The sequence below is a fragment of the Crocodylus siamensis genome, chromosome 7 (genome assembly GCF_052110815.1).
Source record: "Crocodylus siamensis isolate JL-2025a chromosome 7, ASM5211081v1, whole genome shotgun sequence".
Taxonomy (NCBI): domain Eukaryota; kingdom Metazoa; phylum Chordata; order Crocodylia; family Crocodylidae; genus Crocodylus; species Crocodylus siamensis.
Window position 1 is genome coordinate 77081405 of NC_143401.1, and position 13464 is coordinate 77094868.

Genomic DNA, 13464 nt, shown 5'->3' on the forward strand with positions numbered 1-13464 from the left:
ACTCAAGCAGACTGACTTATTCAAAAAGGCATGTTAGTACTGCAGACTATGATTAGAAACGGGGTAGGTTTCTATGGTTTAAACTAGTTCTTCCCCATGCAAACCGATACGACATCCTCTCTCCCTCTCATGACGAATCCCTTAGACACAGCTTTGTGCAACTGAAGTTCTAAAAAAGTGATTCCTCTATTCCATGAAACTGAAGCAATCTGGAATTATCTCAGATTAAACCTCGTCTGGATACCTGTGGTGTAATGCTTTTAATAGTCCTACTTTAATCCCAGCTAAAATACATGTCACTGGAACACAACTCTTCCTAGATTGCTACCAGTACCAGCCAATTTAAAACTAGCATGTACATATTTAAACGAGTGGGGCCAAACTTTTGTCATACATGACACAAATCAGTCCTGCACCCTCCACAAGTACCACTTCTACTTCTGCTTGCACTGCTGCTCGGCTTTCTGCTCCCAGCCCAATATCCTTCTCTGCCTTCCGTCTCCTGCCCAATCTGCTGCTCTGCTTTTTGCCCTAGCAGCTGCTGTGCTCCTCATCCCCTTCATAATCTGCTGTGTGCCACACACAAAGGCTGCCAATTCAACTTGTGGCACATGTGCCACAGGATGGCAATCCCTGATTTAGATTATGTTATAATCATAGTTTGACTTCACTATACTGATGTAATGCATCTGTTGCATCTTTTGCATGTTCTTCCCAGTTCTGTTGGACTATCAGGCATTCAAGAAGGCAGCTGCTTCTGAAGTTGCTGGTTTGTCACAGAAAGCCATAATGGCGATGAAGGTGTTTTCCTCTGAACACATGCAGTTTATACCAGCAAAGTTTAAACCTTTTCTCAAACCTGTATTAAGTGTGGTGAAGAAGAGATCTATCCTGCCTGCCAAGGCTCTGAACTTAGAGTCTTGTGCTCATACTTCACTTTATATTACTTCTGTGACATTACTCACTACTATTGCTTCTACATATATATTTGGATTAGCTGGCCAGCCACAGAAAGATATATCAGTTTAAATTTAAGAAGTCCTGTCATGTAAAAAAAATTTGGTACCTAGAGGTGTTTAAATGCAAAAATAAACAAACCAAACAATCAAAAGAACTCTGCCTAAGATACTTCATATGAATTCTTCTGTATCCAGGTTTATACCATTAGAGGTAATATAAGGAAAAAAAATCACAACTTCTTAATCTATTAAAAAGCATCATTATGAAACTGGACAAAAGATATGCTTTCCTAATGACATTTTAACTAGATATATAACATGCAGAGTTCATTTGCAGTATTTGGGATGTTCATTTAACAGCATACATGTGAGCCATGAATATCAAGCTGTACATCAAACGTGGTGGACCACAGAAACAAAGATCCCAGTATACATTTTTGTACCTATTACAGATTTAACCTATTCTATTTTAAATTCCATTACCTACAGCCCTTGTTTTATGTCAAATGGTCATCCTCACCTTCATTTAGACAAAGTTTAGACGTCAGTTTAATTTGCAACTGAGAATCAACATAGAAGCTATATATCCTATTAACAGAGTTTCTCTATTTCATGTACCTCGGTATTTTGTTGAATCTGATATCATTCCTATTGAAACAGCTAGCTACTAGATCAAGCAATGAAGTCATATAATGTAATCTGCTATTTATCAAATCATCCGTTTCCAAATAAAAACCTATCTATAATAAAAGCACTTTTGTTTTACAGAAACACCACCTGGTGAATTAACACAGCAAATTGAACCTACTAAGACAGATGTTGAACTTGTTACATGGAATTGTCTGAGGGGCACCTGTTATGTGGCTTGTGTGATATCACAATAAAGCAGCATTTAAGTACACAAGGACTCAACAGTAACATCTGTTTTTGTGTTTAGTTGCCTACTGGGCATGCAGTGAGCATCTGATGCTCTCGTTTATCTTTCAAAAAAAAAAAAAGCTTTATTAGGGACAGAAGGCAGCACAGTGGCCATGTAGTTCCCCTGTCACTAAAATCAAACAAAAGTAAATACCATGCAGTATATATAGTCATGTCTTTACCTTCTGTCATGGATTTTGGTCATTTTTGCTCTTGCTAATGATCTTTTTCTCTTTCACTGAGATGTTAGAAGGATTCATTGAATCAGGTGTTAGATTTATCTTAGACAGATTCATAGATATTAGGGTTGGAAGGGACCTCAGCAGCTTGAGTCCAATGCCTTGCCCCAAGCAGGAAAGAGCACTGGGGTCAGATGACCCCAGCCAGGTGCTTGTCCAGTCTCCTCTTAAAGACCCCCAAGTAGGGGAGAGCACCACCTCCCTTGGAAGCCCATTCCAGATTCTGGTAACCCTTACCATAAATAAGTTGTTCCTGATGTCTAACCTGAATCTGCTCTCTGTCAGTTTGTGGCCATTATTTCTAGTTACTCCAGGGGATCCCTGGTGAACAGAGCATCTCCTATCCTTTGCTGTCCCCCCGATTAATTTGTAGGTGGCCACAAGATCACCTCTCAGCCTTCTCTTGTGGAGGCTGAAGAGATTCAGGCCCCTCAATCTCACTGCATAGGGCCTTACCTGTAGGCTCCTAACCATATGAGTGGCCATCCTCTGGACCCTCTCAAGGTTATCCACATCTCTCTTGAAGTACAGCACCCAAAACTGGATGCAGTACTCCAGCTGCAGCCTTATCAATGCCTCATAGAGGGGAAGTATCACCTCCCTAGATCTGTTTATGATGCACCTGCTAACGCATGATTACATGCGGTTAGATTTACTGACCGCTTCATCACACTGATGAATCATATTCATCTCGGAGTCAACTATGACTCCAAGTTCCCTTTCTGCTACAGTGCAGCTGAGAGGGTCCTCCCCTAGCCTGTAAGTGTGTTGGTGAATCCTTCGCCCTAGGTGCAGCATTTGTTCTTTCTGAATTGCATTCTATTCTGTTCTGCCCACTTCTCCAACCTGTCCAGATCTGCCTGGATTCATACCCTGCCCACTAGTGTGTTTATTTTACTCCATAATTTGATGTCATCCACAAATTTGGACTGAGGGCATGGAGAGCACTCTTCCAGGTCACTGATGAGGACACTGAACAGCACTGGTCCAAGGACCAAACCTTGGTGAACTCCACTGCCCACATCTTTTCAGGCAGATGCCAACCTGTCCACCACCACTCTCTGGGTGCATCCCATTAGTCAATTGGCCACCCACCTGTCAGTGTGGGTAAGCAAACTGATAATTTTACAATTGATCTGAACAGTAGCAAATTTAACTCAAAATAAGACATGAAAGCATTCAACTAAGAAGTGCAACTGATTTCCCTATTTCAAGAACTGCAGATCATTTTTCTACATGAAGTCCATATAAATGTTAATAAAAGTCCACTTGCATAGATCTAAATTCAAGAACAATTTTCATGGAAAAAAAATAAAGGTTCATTGGTTGCCCATGTGTAGAATCCAACCACACTGATCTACATCAATCCCAAATTAAATATACATTGTATTTTTACTGAAATATGGTATTGAACAAATTGATGTTTCAGTCATGATATACTGTTGTGCCCACTAGTCAAGATATGCAAATATTAAGATCAGAACTATTTTATGTAGTACACATTGGGAATTGGTCCACAAGCCTTTTTGCAAGGCCTCAAAAGCCTTTTTAAGAAGCTTCTCAAATTTCTTAGAGCGCAAATCACTTTTTGATGAAGAAAATTTGTTTTCTAGAGTAACGTGTTCAATGCAAGAAATCTGCACTTCAGCCAGGATAATTATTGGCATCTATGGGTATTGCTGCTTTTAGCTACTGAGGATAGTGTTTTACAAATTAGGATTATTCCAAAGAAACATTGTCAGTTGTGTTCTATTTTTCATTAATACTTCATGCCAAAATAAAGCAAGTAATAAAACTCATTTATACAGAAAGCATGAAAAGTGGAGGGGGGAGGCTTTAAAAATCTTTGGAAGGCTGCATTTTATTAATCCCTAGCTAACCATATCACTTTGAATCATTTTTCAGATTCAAAATTCAGAAAAGCACTTTTCTGTTTGATTTTTTTTAAAGGTCATAATATTTTTACTGGATTTATTGATCACTTGGAGGGAGAAAAAAAGAGCAACTGGCCTAAATATAGGTTTGAGGTATTTTGTATATGGATACCCAGTGAAAATTGATAGGGATAATTGTTGTTTGCATGTTATATTATGAAGATACAAAGACATCCAGATAAGAAATGCATCCAATTTTCATCATTATTAATATTACCCCAGAATTTCCATGCAAATTGTCACAGACAACTGGTTTTTATTGTGACATTAACAAGGCCATGGTGGCATTAAATAAAAAGTGTACAAGACTACTGCAACTATCTAATTCATGTTGCTTACATCTGTTCACTCAGAATGTATTTATAGGGGCATAACATTTAAGCACTATGGACTGTAAGGAATTTTGTTAAAGGTAGCAGTTTAAATTATTAAAAGACTGAGGAGAAGGACAAGTCAACCCAAATATGTTGTCACACCTGGGTACCTAACTAGAAAGAAAACAACAATTCTCTTTGCCACTCAAGTGATAAAAAGACAGTGAAAATCACCTCTGCTTCTCTAGCTGGCACAAGATACTGGAGCATATCCTTGATTTTATTTATTTATTGAGAGGAGATAGGTCAAGTTAATTTAAAAAAAGACTCTCATGGATATGTCAGGTGGGGCCAGCAGCCTCTGCGAAACACTGAAAAAAGACTTCAGCATATGACTAGGTCAGCACAGGTCTATGCATCACTTAACAGTTTAGACGCGACAGAAATGGTACACAGGCCTTGACGCCATTATCTTTCTTTTCAGAAATAGATGTAAAGCCCTGACGCAACTTCTATTGAAGTTGGTAGACATTTTTCTATTTTTCTTAAAGAAATAAGGGGTGTTGTATACAGTCAAAGGAGTATTTTGTGCTTATATACAGGTACTAGAACAACTGACAGTCCCAGGAAATCAATAAATGCATTCCTCTATTCAATCACACAACAGCATAAAGCAAGACTACATAACCTTCCCCACCCTGCTCACATTGCTCAGTTCACATTTAAATATTAGTCTGGAATGGCTGCCTCTAAGAACAAGAAATATTTTAGTCTTCAAGCCCAGTCAATCCTCTGACCTCCTAGTGAGACTTAAAAAGTGAGTGCCAATTAAGTTTTTGTGATATCATCACTTCTCTGTTAGAGGCTGGCTTTAGATCAACAAGCTATTTTCACATAGACTTTTAATAGTAGATAAATCTGGGCTTTTTTTAAACTGGTAAATGAGAGACAAATGGATTTGTTTTTCCCCTTCACTAATCCATATAACAATTCACTGTTTCCTTTCCACATACAGAGTACAATATACATTCACAGTTCCCAAGAGAAAAAATATCTGCAACATTTTTGTTGATTTACACAGTATTTTCTCATTTTTAATATCACTTATACTAGAGCAACTCCTGCACTTAGAAACTTATGCAAAAACAGTTTTTTACTGTATCATTAAAATCTGTGCGCAGTGGGACCATGAAATGGACAATCTGGAGGAAGTAGGATACAGGCATGAAAATAACTGTACCAAGCAAGATTTACAGTTTAGAAAAAGGCTATGCAGTTGCACCCCATCTATTTTCTGTGTTAGAACTCTTCATAACCACAAGCATTCATATATTATATACAGTACACTGTAATGATTCTTTCTGTCAAGCTAAAAGTAAAAGGAAAGGGATAAGCATAATTTAGATACCCTTTTCTTTATGCTGGTATGATTGTGCCAAGGGCATGCAATAGTTATTAAAAATAGTAAAGATAATCATTCTTTACATTAAAGCCTACACTTTACATTTAAACACTCACCACAGCCGGCACAAGAAATCTTCAAAGAATGATCCTCATAGTACATTACAGCTATGGGCTATCATAGAGATGTCTAACAGCATGCACTTTCAAAATCAAAAGCCTTGCTACTTGATGAAATCAGGTATTTATTTATTTATTCAGTGTGTATTGTATTACTGGGATGACTTCAGGGCAGTTATACCTCCCCACTTTCTATTCTGTTGAGCCCATCTATATAACAGACTAGATTAACCTGAAGTCAGAAGATGTTCAGATGAAACAGTAAAACACAAACCTGCCACTAGTCCCAGACCTGAGGCCACGATCTCTCGACCCTCCTCCCAGACTGAGTATTTTTAGACCCCCAAATCCCCTCACCACTGGAAGGACAACCTACTCTTCCTCCCTCCCCGCCTTGGATCCATCAACCCCTGCCCTTGCAGCTAAAATCAGTACACAAGACAGGCTGGAGAAAATTAGACAAAAAGCAACTGGTCCAATACATGGCATGGAGTTTGAATACCAAGTCTCTCACCACCTGAACATGTATACACCTGCACGTGCTCTTAGACCTGAGGCTTTCACAAGTGTCACTCTCCGAAGGTGAAGAGGAACTGCCCCCTGAAACAGCAGCCAGGAAAAGGGAGTGTAAGTTACGCTCTCCTCTTTAAGGCTCATAGCAATGGACTTGCTTCCTATATTCAAGGTGGGAGTGCTCAGATGCATTAATAACCCCTAAAGAGAACTGTTTGCCAGAGCTGCCATCCCCACAGATCCTCTCTGACCGCCCAAGCTGGAGAGTGCAGTAGAGACACATGTGTGCTATGAATACTACCATTTCTGATTAATGATGTTTCTGTATCTATTCCTTTTCTAGTCATGGACTCACCTGCTTCTTTCCTTTCTTCACACTGATTTTCTCCTGGTCTTTAATGCTGTATATATTTCAGATTTTTGCCTCCTTGAACACCTTCTATAGATCTAATTTAAGATTAGTCTCTTCTGCCTCTCTACTCAGCTTCTAATCTCTCTTCAGTTTCTGTTTGCTTGCATCTAGCTCTGTTAAGCAAGTGCTATCTGCTGCACTACCCTTCCAGTTTCGTCTGATGTTTGGTCTGAATACAGGAAACTCCTAAAGCTGAACTGCAAGTTTCCCAATTTCTGATTTCATCCTCCCCAACAAAGCTCCTCCTACAGCTTTGACTCAGGAAATATAATGCTTTCAGGAAATAATATAACTTATAACAAATACAGTTGGGCTGTATAAGACATCTTTTGCCTACAGTTGACTCAGAAATGCTAGAGATATGCACGTCACTTTCAAGTCTAAGTAGTTATTTCCTTTACATTAAAGCAGTAAACACACAAGCTACTTGACACCTGGAGCTTGCCCCTGTTGGAAACTGTTATATCACTTCTTCAGTTTACAATACCTTGGTCAGAAAAGGAATGATACAACAGCTACCCTGAAAAATGAGCACAAACATTTTCCTACTCAATCACTGGATGGAGGACAAAATGTGAATATATTTATCTTTAATCTAACTGCTTTCACACAGTTTTTTACTGGAATTTGTCAAAAAAAACCACAACCCCTCAAGAAACAAACATCAAAATACTTGCAGAGGCCATAGGTCTTTTCTGAAGTCCAAACAGTGTATTTAAGATACTCTGAAAATAATTTTTAAAAATCAAACATACCTGCTTACTAACCCTGAAAACATCATCTATACCAATGCCTTGATGGAAATGCACACTTCTTTTGAGGTACTTAGACGTGCCTGCTAAGATTTGCTGCAAAATTTTACAGTGAATAACTAATTAATCTATTTTAAGAGATACAATATAAGATTTAAACTTCTGCTGAGTGGGATAGCATACAACACCCTTAAAATTCTCCCAATTATCTGCTTCCAAAATGTTCCATTTTAGAAAGTCAGAAAAGAAGGATGATCTAGAAATCAAATTCATTTACATTACATGTTCTATTGCTGAGAATTAATTTTTCCTATACAGAATTTATTTGCATCAAAGATGTTACTTCGAGTTAAATCACATTTCAGGAAAGTGTATTAATTTAGAAATAGTGCCAATATGGCAACATATCTCATTCAGCAATCCAGAGGGACTTTTTTTTCCCTGTGTTGTGCTGTACAAGCAAAACCTAAAAAATATTACATTTTAACAAGAAAAATTTCTAACATGATTCCATTCTTCCACCTCAAAATTGTGATACTCGTTTCCTATTCCTGACATATGCAGACCTATGTTGCACACTGTTCCTGCTTATCAGGAACTTCAGATTACAGATAGCAGAACAAACATTGAAATGAAAGTTGTCTGAAACATTTTTCACTCAGCAAACAGTTACAATGCAAGTTTAAGTCTTAGTTCTGCAATCTGTTAACACACATGATGATCCCTGCACCCACAAAAAACCGCATCAACTCCCATGGGTGGTCTGTAAATGGCAAGACTGAGGCCTTTCCATCCAACAAGAAATATAATTTTGCCTCAGAAACTGAATGGGTACTCTAATTCCTTAACAATTTTTCCCTTGTGAAAATAAGATGTAAAATGTGAAAGGATTTTCCTGTATCATCAATTTACTTGAATGTTTTTTCTTTAATAAATCATTAAACAAGTTATTCATTTTTAAACCCCTACCTAGAAGTATAATTTGGAGAATATCCTAGAAAAAGCCTTGTGCTCTGAACATCAAGGCCAGGGACAGACATTCAAAAGGCCTGAGCCTGAATTGATTCAATCTTTTATGGAAAATTGATTCAAGTTAGTCTAACCTGGCTAGGCTAAACCAGTTTGTAATTGTAAAGACATCCCAGGCATATCAGTATGCGCCTGCAGTGGCTCAGGCTAGAAACCAGGAGGTGGTAGAGCAGCCCTCCCTTCCCTTCTACAGTGCTGAGCTGGAATGGGGGAGCAGGCCCCAGTAGGACGCTCTGATTAGGGAGGGGTTCCCCCCGACAACCAGCCCAGCAGGGAATTGATAACACAGTGCTGATCTCCCCTAACTCAGTGTTTATCTCCTCCATTAAGAAAACAACAGAGGGATATTACCAGCTACCTGCTGGCTCTGCCTTTGTCCTGTCTGCCACAGCAGGGACCGTAGTCAGCCTGTGGTCTGCTAACTAATGCTAAAAGGTGTCTGTGTAAGACAGAGGGGATGGAGAGGGGAGGGGGAAACAGGCAAATGCCTGCAGTCTCTGCCAGAGCTGCACCCAGGGACCAGAGGGCCAGCCCTGGTGTAGAGCAGAGAGCTCTGCCTAGTCCAGAGAGCATGCTGGGATGCTGGGGGACTCTGGTTTATCTTAAACTAGGAAGAGGTCTGGGACAGACACTGCATAAACCAGTTTGAACCAAATCAGTTAAGTCTGATACTACATTCAACCAGGTTCATCTCAAACTGGTTTCAGCCATTTTCAAACTGGTTTATGTGCACTGAAGGTCTGTTCTGCTACAGGTTTAACCCAGTTTCTGATCACTTAAACCAGTTTATGTACAATGTCTGTCCCTAGCCCAAGATTCTAGAAACATCATTCTTTGACTGGCAAATATATAATAGATACCAAAATATGTTCAAGGGAAATTTTCCTTCCTGGGAATTAAAGTGTTAAAAAAAATCTTCTAAAACTGAAGCTGACCAACCATGAAGGAAGAGGAAAAGATGCTACCATCTGAAGCATATTTCCATTGCCTGACAAGGCTAGATGTAAGGACAGGTGCAGAAAGCACAGACACTAGCAGAGTACCTTTGGGAATTTTCTTGGCAGCTTCAGTGTAAATGAAATACCAAAAAATAATTATAAAAGCACTTTAGGGCACAGCATCAAGCAGTACTTCAAAGCAAATTGGCTGAGATTCAAATTCAACAGCACCTGCCTGATAAAATATTCTGCTCCCGCTAGGTCTATCATATGGAGTTCATGGGTGCCACTAGAATTCATAATTTTTTAGGTGACAACTTTTCTGGTCAGTTTACCAGTAGTCAAACGAGGAACCTAGGAAAAAAGTTTGTTTCTGATTAAGAACCACATCCCCTTCATATTACATCGTGGACTACTGCCTTAACACTTGACGCTGACAACTCACATACAAAGAATAGTGCTTGACCCATTTCTTTTTTGTAAGTTCGCTGATAAAAAATAAAGAGGCTACTACTATAAATAGAAAATAAGACCTCATATTTTATGACATTGATTTTATTGAAGAGCAGTACCAAAAGGTATTGTTTTTAATATACAGTCTGTAAAGCTTTGTTTACATGGAGATGTTACCATGGAGAACTTACTTGGTTTATCTTGTGCGCAAATATACTGCTGAGCATCAGGAAGTAGTTCACATATCCAGTATACAACAGTCATACCCCACCCTACCCTTCAAAAAGTCCTGGATTTGACTGCATTCTTTGGAAAGCTTCAAGTTCAGTCCTGAGTTCAGATATCTTCACTCCCTTGTCAGGATGTAAGCATCAGCGGGGTGAAAAAAAATCAGACACTACGTCAAGCACATTTATTATAGCAAAAGATAAGGAGAAAAATCAATACAAAAGATACCCCTGCTCACAAACCCAATGATGTACTGAACTCTTAGTATACCTAAGATTCCATGAGGTAAATGGCTCCCATTAGGTTAAAGAGAAAATTCAAAATACATAGAGGTTAAAGAGAAAATTTAATATACAAGAGGTGAGGATTTTTGTGAGACCTCATGAAGGATACTTCATATCTGAAAGCTTACCTATGTTACTCCCAACTATAGAGCTGGTCCAATAAAAAACATCGTCTACAAAAATCCTTCCCTCTCTCATTTCTCCTGGACCATCATGGCTACAAGACCATACCAGGTCCATCGTAGATATTTTAAGTTATCTGCCTGTAGAATAATCAATGCATAATTCTATCAAATTTTCAATGAAGTTTTATAAGCTGATCTGTAAGAGTCATACAAAAAATTTCAAGACAAGGACAGTGCTTAGTTTTGACACACACTGCAAGGCACAACAGCTCTCTCAAGATGACCTATATCAGTAGTGAGGGTGATTAAGACAGCAGCCATGATTTCCACCTTAGAAAGGTTGGGAGGGCAGCACAATGATAGCCAGTGCCAGCAGTGTCATCATAGTCAGTATTGCCCTGTGCATTATGGCTGCCCTGCAACATCTCTGACCCATACAAGTATCTCTGACTTTCATGCCAGCACCAGATAAGGGATCATCACCTTTATTCTTCATGCTTTTTATTTTTAATGTCTTCTGGGGACTTGCCCTCAGACTAACATCCTTCAAGAAATTGAAACCCTGCAAGTGTACATATACACACAACTGTCTGTCAATGCTGAGTCCCACCTACTTAGCTGACATTCCCTACCCAGCTACAAACATACTCATTGTTTAGTTTAGAAGAGCTGTACTATGAGGAAATGGTTTGAAAAAGCTCACCATCAAAGAGAATCTCCAAGGCTGGAATGAAAAAATGGGAGTGATTTTACATAGGGTGACTATACGGCACAATGTTAAATCCAGGACAAGGTGAAATCCAGGACACTGCCCCCCGCCCTCCTGAAGACATAGGCAGGGACAGGGCAACATCGTGCCATTCAGGAAGCCAGGCAACTATTCACACAGCTAAGAAAGTAACTAATGACCCATTGTTTTTTACTTCACGGGTGTTAACTATCATCTTCCTCTTTTAATAGTCACGCCACTAGTCAAGCTAACATATTTTAGGGTAATTTTGCTGTTTGCCATGGCTTCCTATTTTACAACTCATATCGCTCTGCCTACCTGCCCCTCACCCTGCACCTGGGATGCTTGTTTTAATTTTCACCAGCTGGTTGAGACTAGCCTCCAAAATCCAGGACTGTTCAAGCAAAGCAGGACGAATGGCCACCATTGGTTTACAAAGCTACATAAAGGTTTTACTGTTGAAGAGTGAGACCACAAGTTTCTGTGCTCTTCTGACTTAGCTCCCGTAATCATCAATTATCTCCAGTAACATTATGGTCTACATTAGTAGGAGAGTTATTATCCATAGAGGGTGTGGCAGAGCACAGTTGGGGTTCTCGCCACATAGACTGGGACAAAGCCAGCAGAGATGGCAGCCAAGCAAAGCCCCTGAACATCACAGCTGCAGCCAACTTAGCCTATGTGGGGTGCAAGACCCTGGAGACTGGAGAGTGAGGCCAGGCATGGCTGCGGCCACCTGAGTCTACGGGGTGGAGGGCACAGAGTACAGGCCTCAGTAGAGGCAGAAGTGTAGAGCAGGGTGCAGTGGGGCACCAGACAGCCTGCACCAGAGTGGCAGTTGGGAAGCCTGGAGAGCCTAGCAAGGGGCATGGAGCCTAGGGAAGAGGCAAGGTGCCCTGACTGTGCATGTGTTGGGGGAAAGCAGCCCAGTAAGCACTGCCTCCAGCTCTGCTGGCCTGAATCTTAAAATGGCAGCTCATCAGAGCTGGGCCACACCTGCCGGTTGCCTCTTCAGGCTCTTAAAGTAGCAGACATGAGAGGTGCTCTGCCATAAGGGGGTCACAGATTTCTGAATGAGAAAGAGCAGCTCTGCTCCATGAGCTATTGAATTCATCCCAAGAAAGAGCCATGAAACCAGAGTTGTGAAAGGAAGGTTTCCTGGACATTCTTACAGGGTTAAAACAGACCTGGACAGGGATGCGATACTGTCAATGCAGAAGCAAACAGTTGAGATGAAGCAGCTTTTGTTACAGGTCATTTAGGGGTGTGTGAAATGGGCTGTATTTGATTCAGATTTGGATTTGGTGTGAATCAGGAACAGTGATTCAATTCATTGATTCGGATCACTGTCCCTGATTTGATTTGGCTGAATCCGAATCTGAAGATTTGATGCGGAGAATCAGCGATCCAGCCACAGACACAGTTTTAAATATTTTTTCTATATTTATATTAAATATTTTTTTGATATGGTATCAAGGTACCAGGTGTGGCTCATGAACACTGTGATGCTGAGGTGGATGGAGCATCCCACAGGAGCATGAAGAGGGCTCCCCGTGTGCTCAGCAGCGAACCCAGAAGTGGACCGGAAGTACTTCCAGTCCACTTCTGGGCCCACCAAGAAGTGTGCTCGGCTCCCCCCCACCCACGCTCACCCAGCTCAGCAATCAGCCATGGAGAGACCCTGGGTGCCTGCCCAGACCCGGGAGGCACCAGTCGCCCATTAGGCGGGTGGAGGGGGGGCCCCCAGTGTGCTCCCGGTGGACTTGGAAGTGGACTGGAAATTCTTCTGGCCCACTTCAGGGTCTGCTGCCAAGCGCACTGAGGAGTCCACTGCACTCCTGTGGGATGCTTCATCCACCCCAGCATCTCTGCATTCACAAGCCTCCTGCTACCTAGAGGTATGTAGAAAAAACATTTAAAGCTGTGTCTATGTCTGAATCACTGAATCTTTATGAATCTCTCTGAATTGACTTGGAGGGCTCCAATTCGATTTGGAGAGGTTAAAGGGTTTCCTGATTAGATTTGGATTCAGAGATTCGGCTACCAAAATCAGGCCGAATCTCTGCTGAATTGAATCAGAGACTGAAGCTTCACACAGCCCTAAGGTCAAGCACT

General features: G+C 40.6%; 1 protein-coding gene across 4 annotated transcripts in view; it reads right to left on the reverse strand.

The window, feature by feature from the left end:
* Nucleotides 1-13464, reverse strand: part of PTPRE (protein tyrosine phosphatase receptor type E) — a 251092-nt gene that overhangs the window by 110586 nt on the left and 127042 nt on the right. The window contains exon 1 of one of the 4 annotated variants that reach the window (XM_090057755.1): nucleotides 6754-6893. The exons of the other annotated variants lie outside the window; for them this stretch is intronic. The gene's annotated coding sequence lies outside the window, so the exon portion shown is untranslated. Of the gene's footprint in view, nucleotides 1-6753; nucleotides 6894-13464 lie in introns of those variants that run through there. 4 annotated transcript variants of the gene reach the window in all.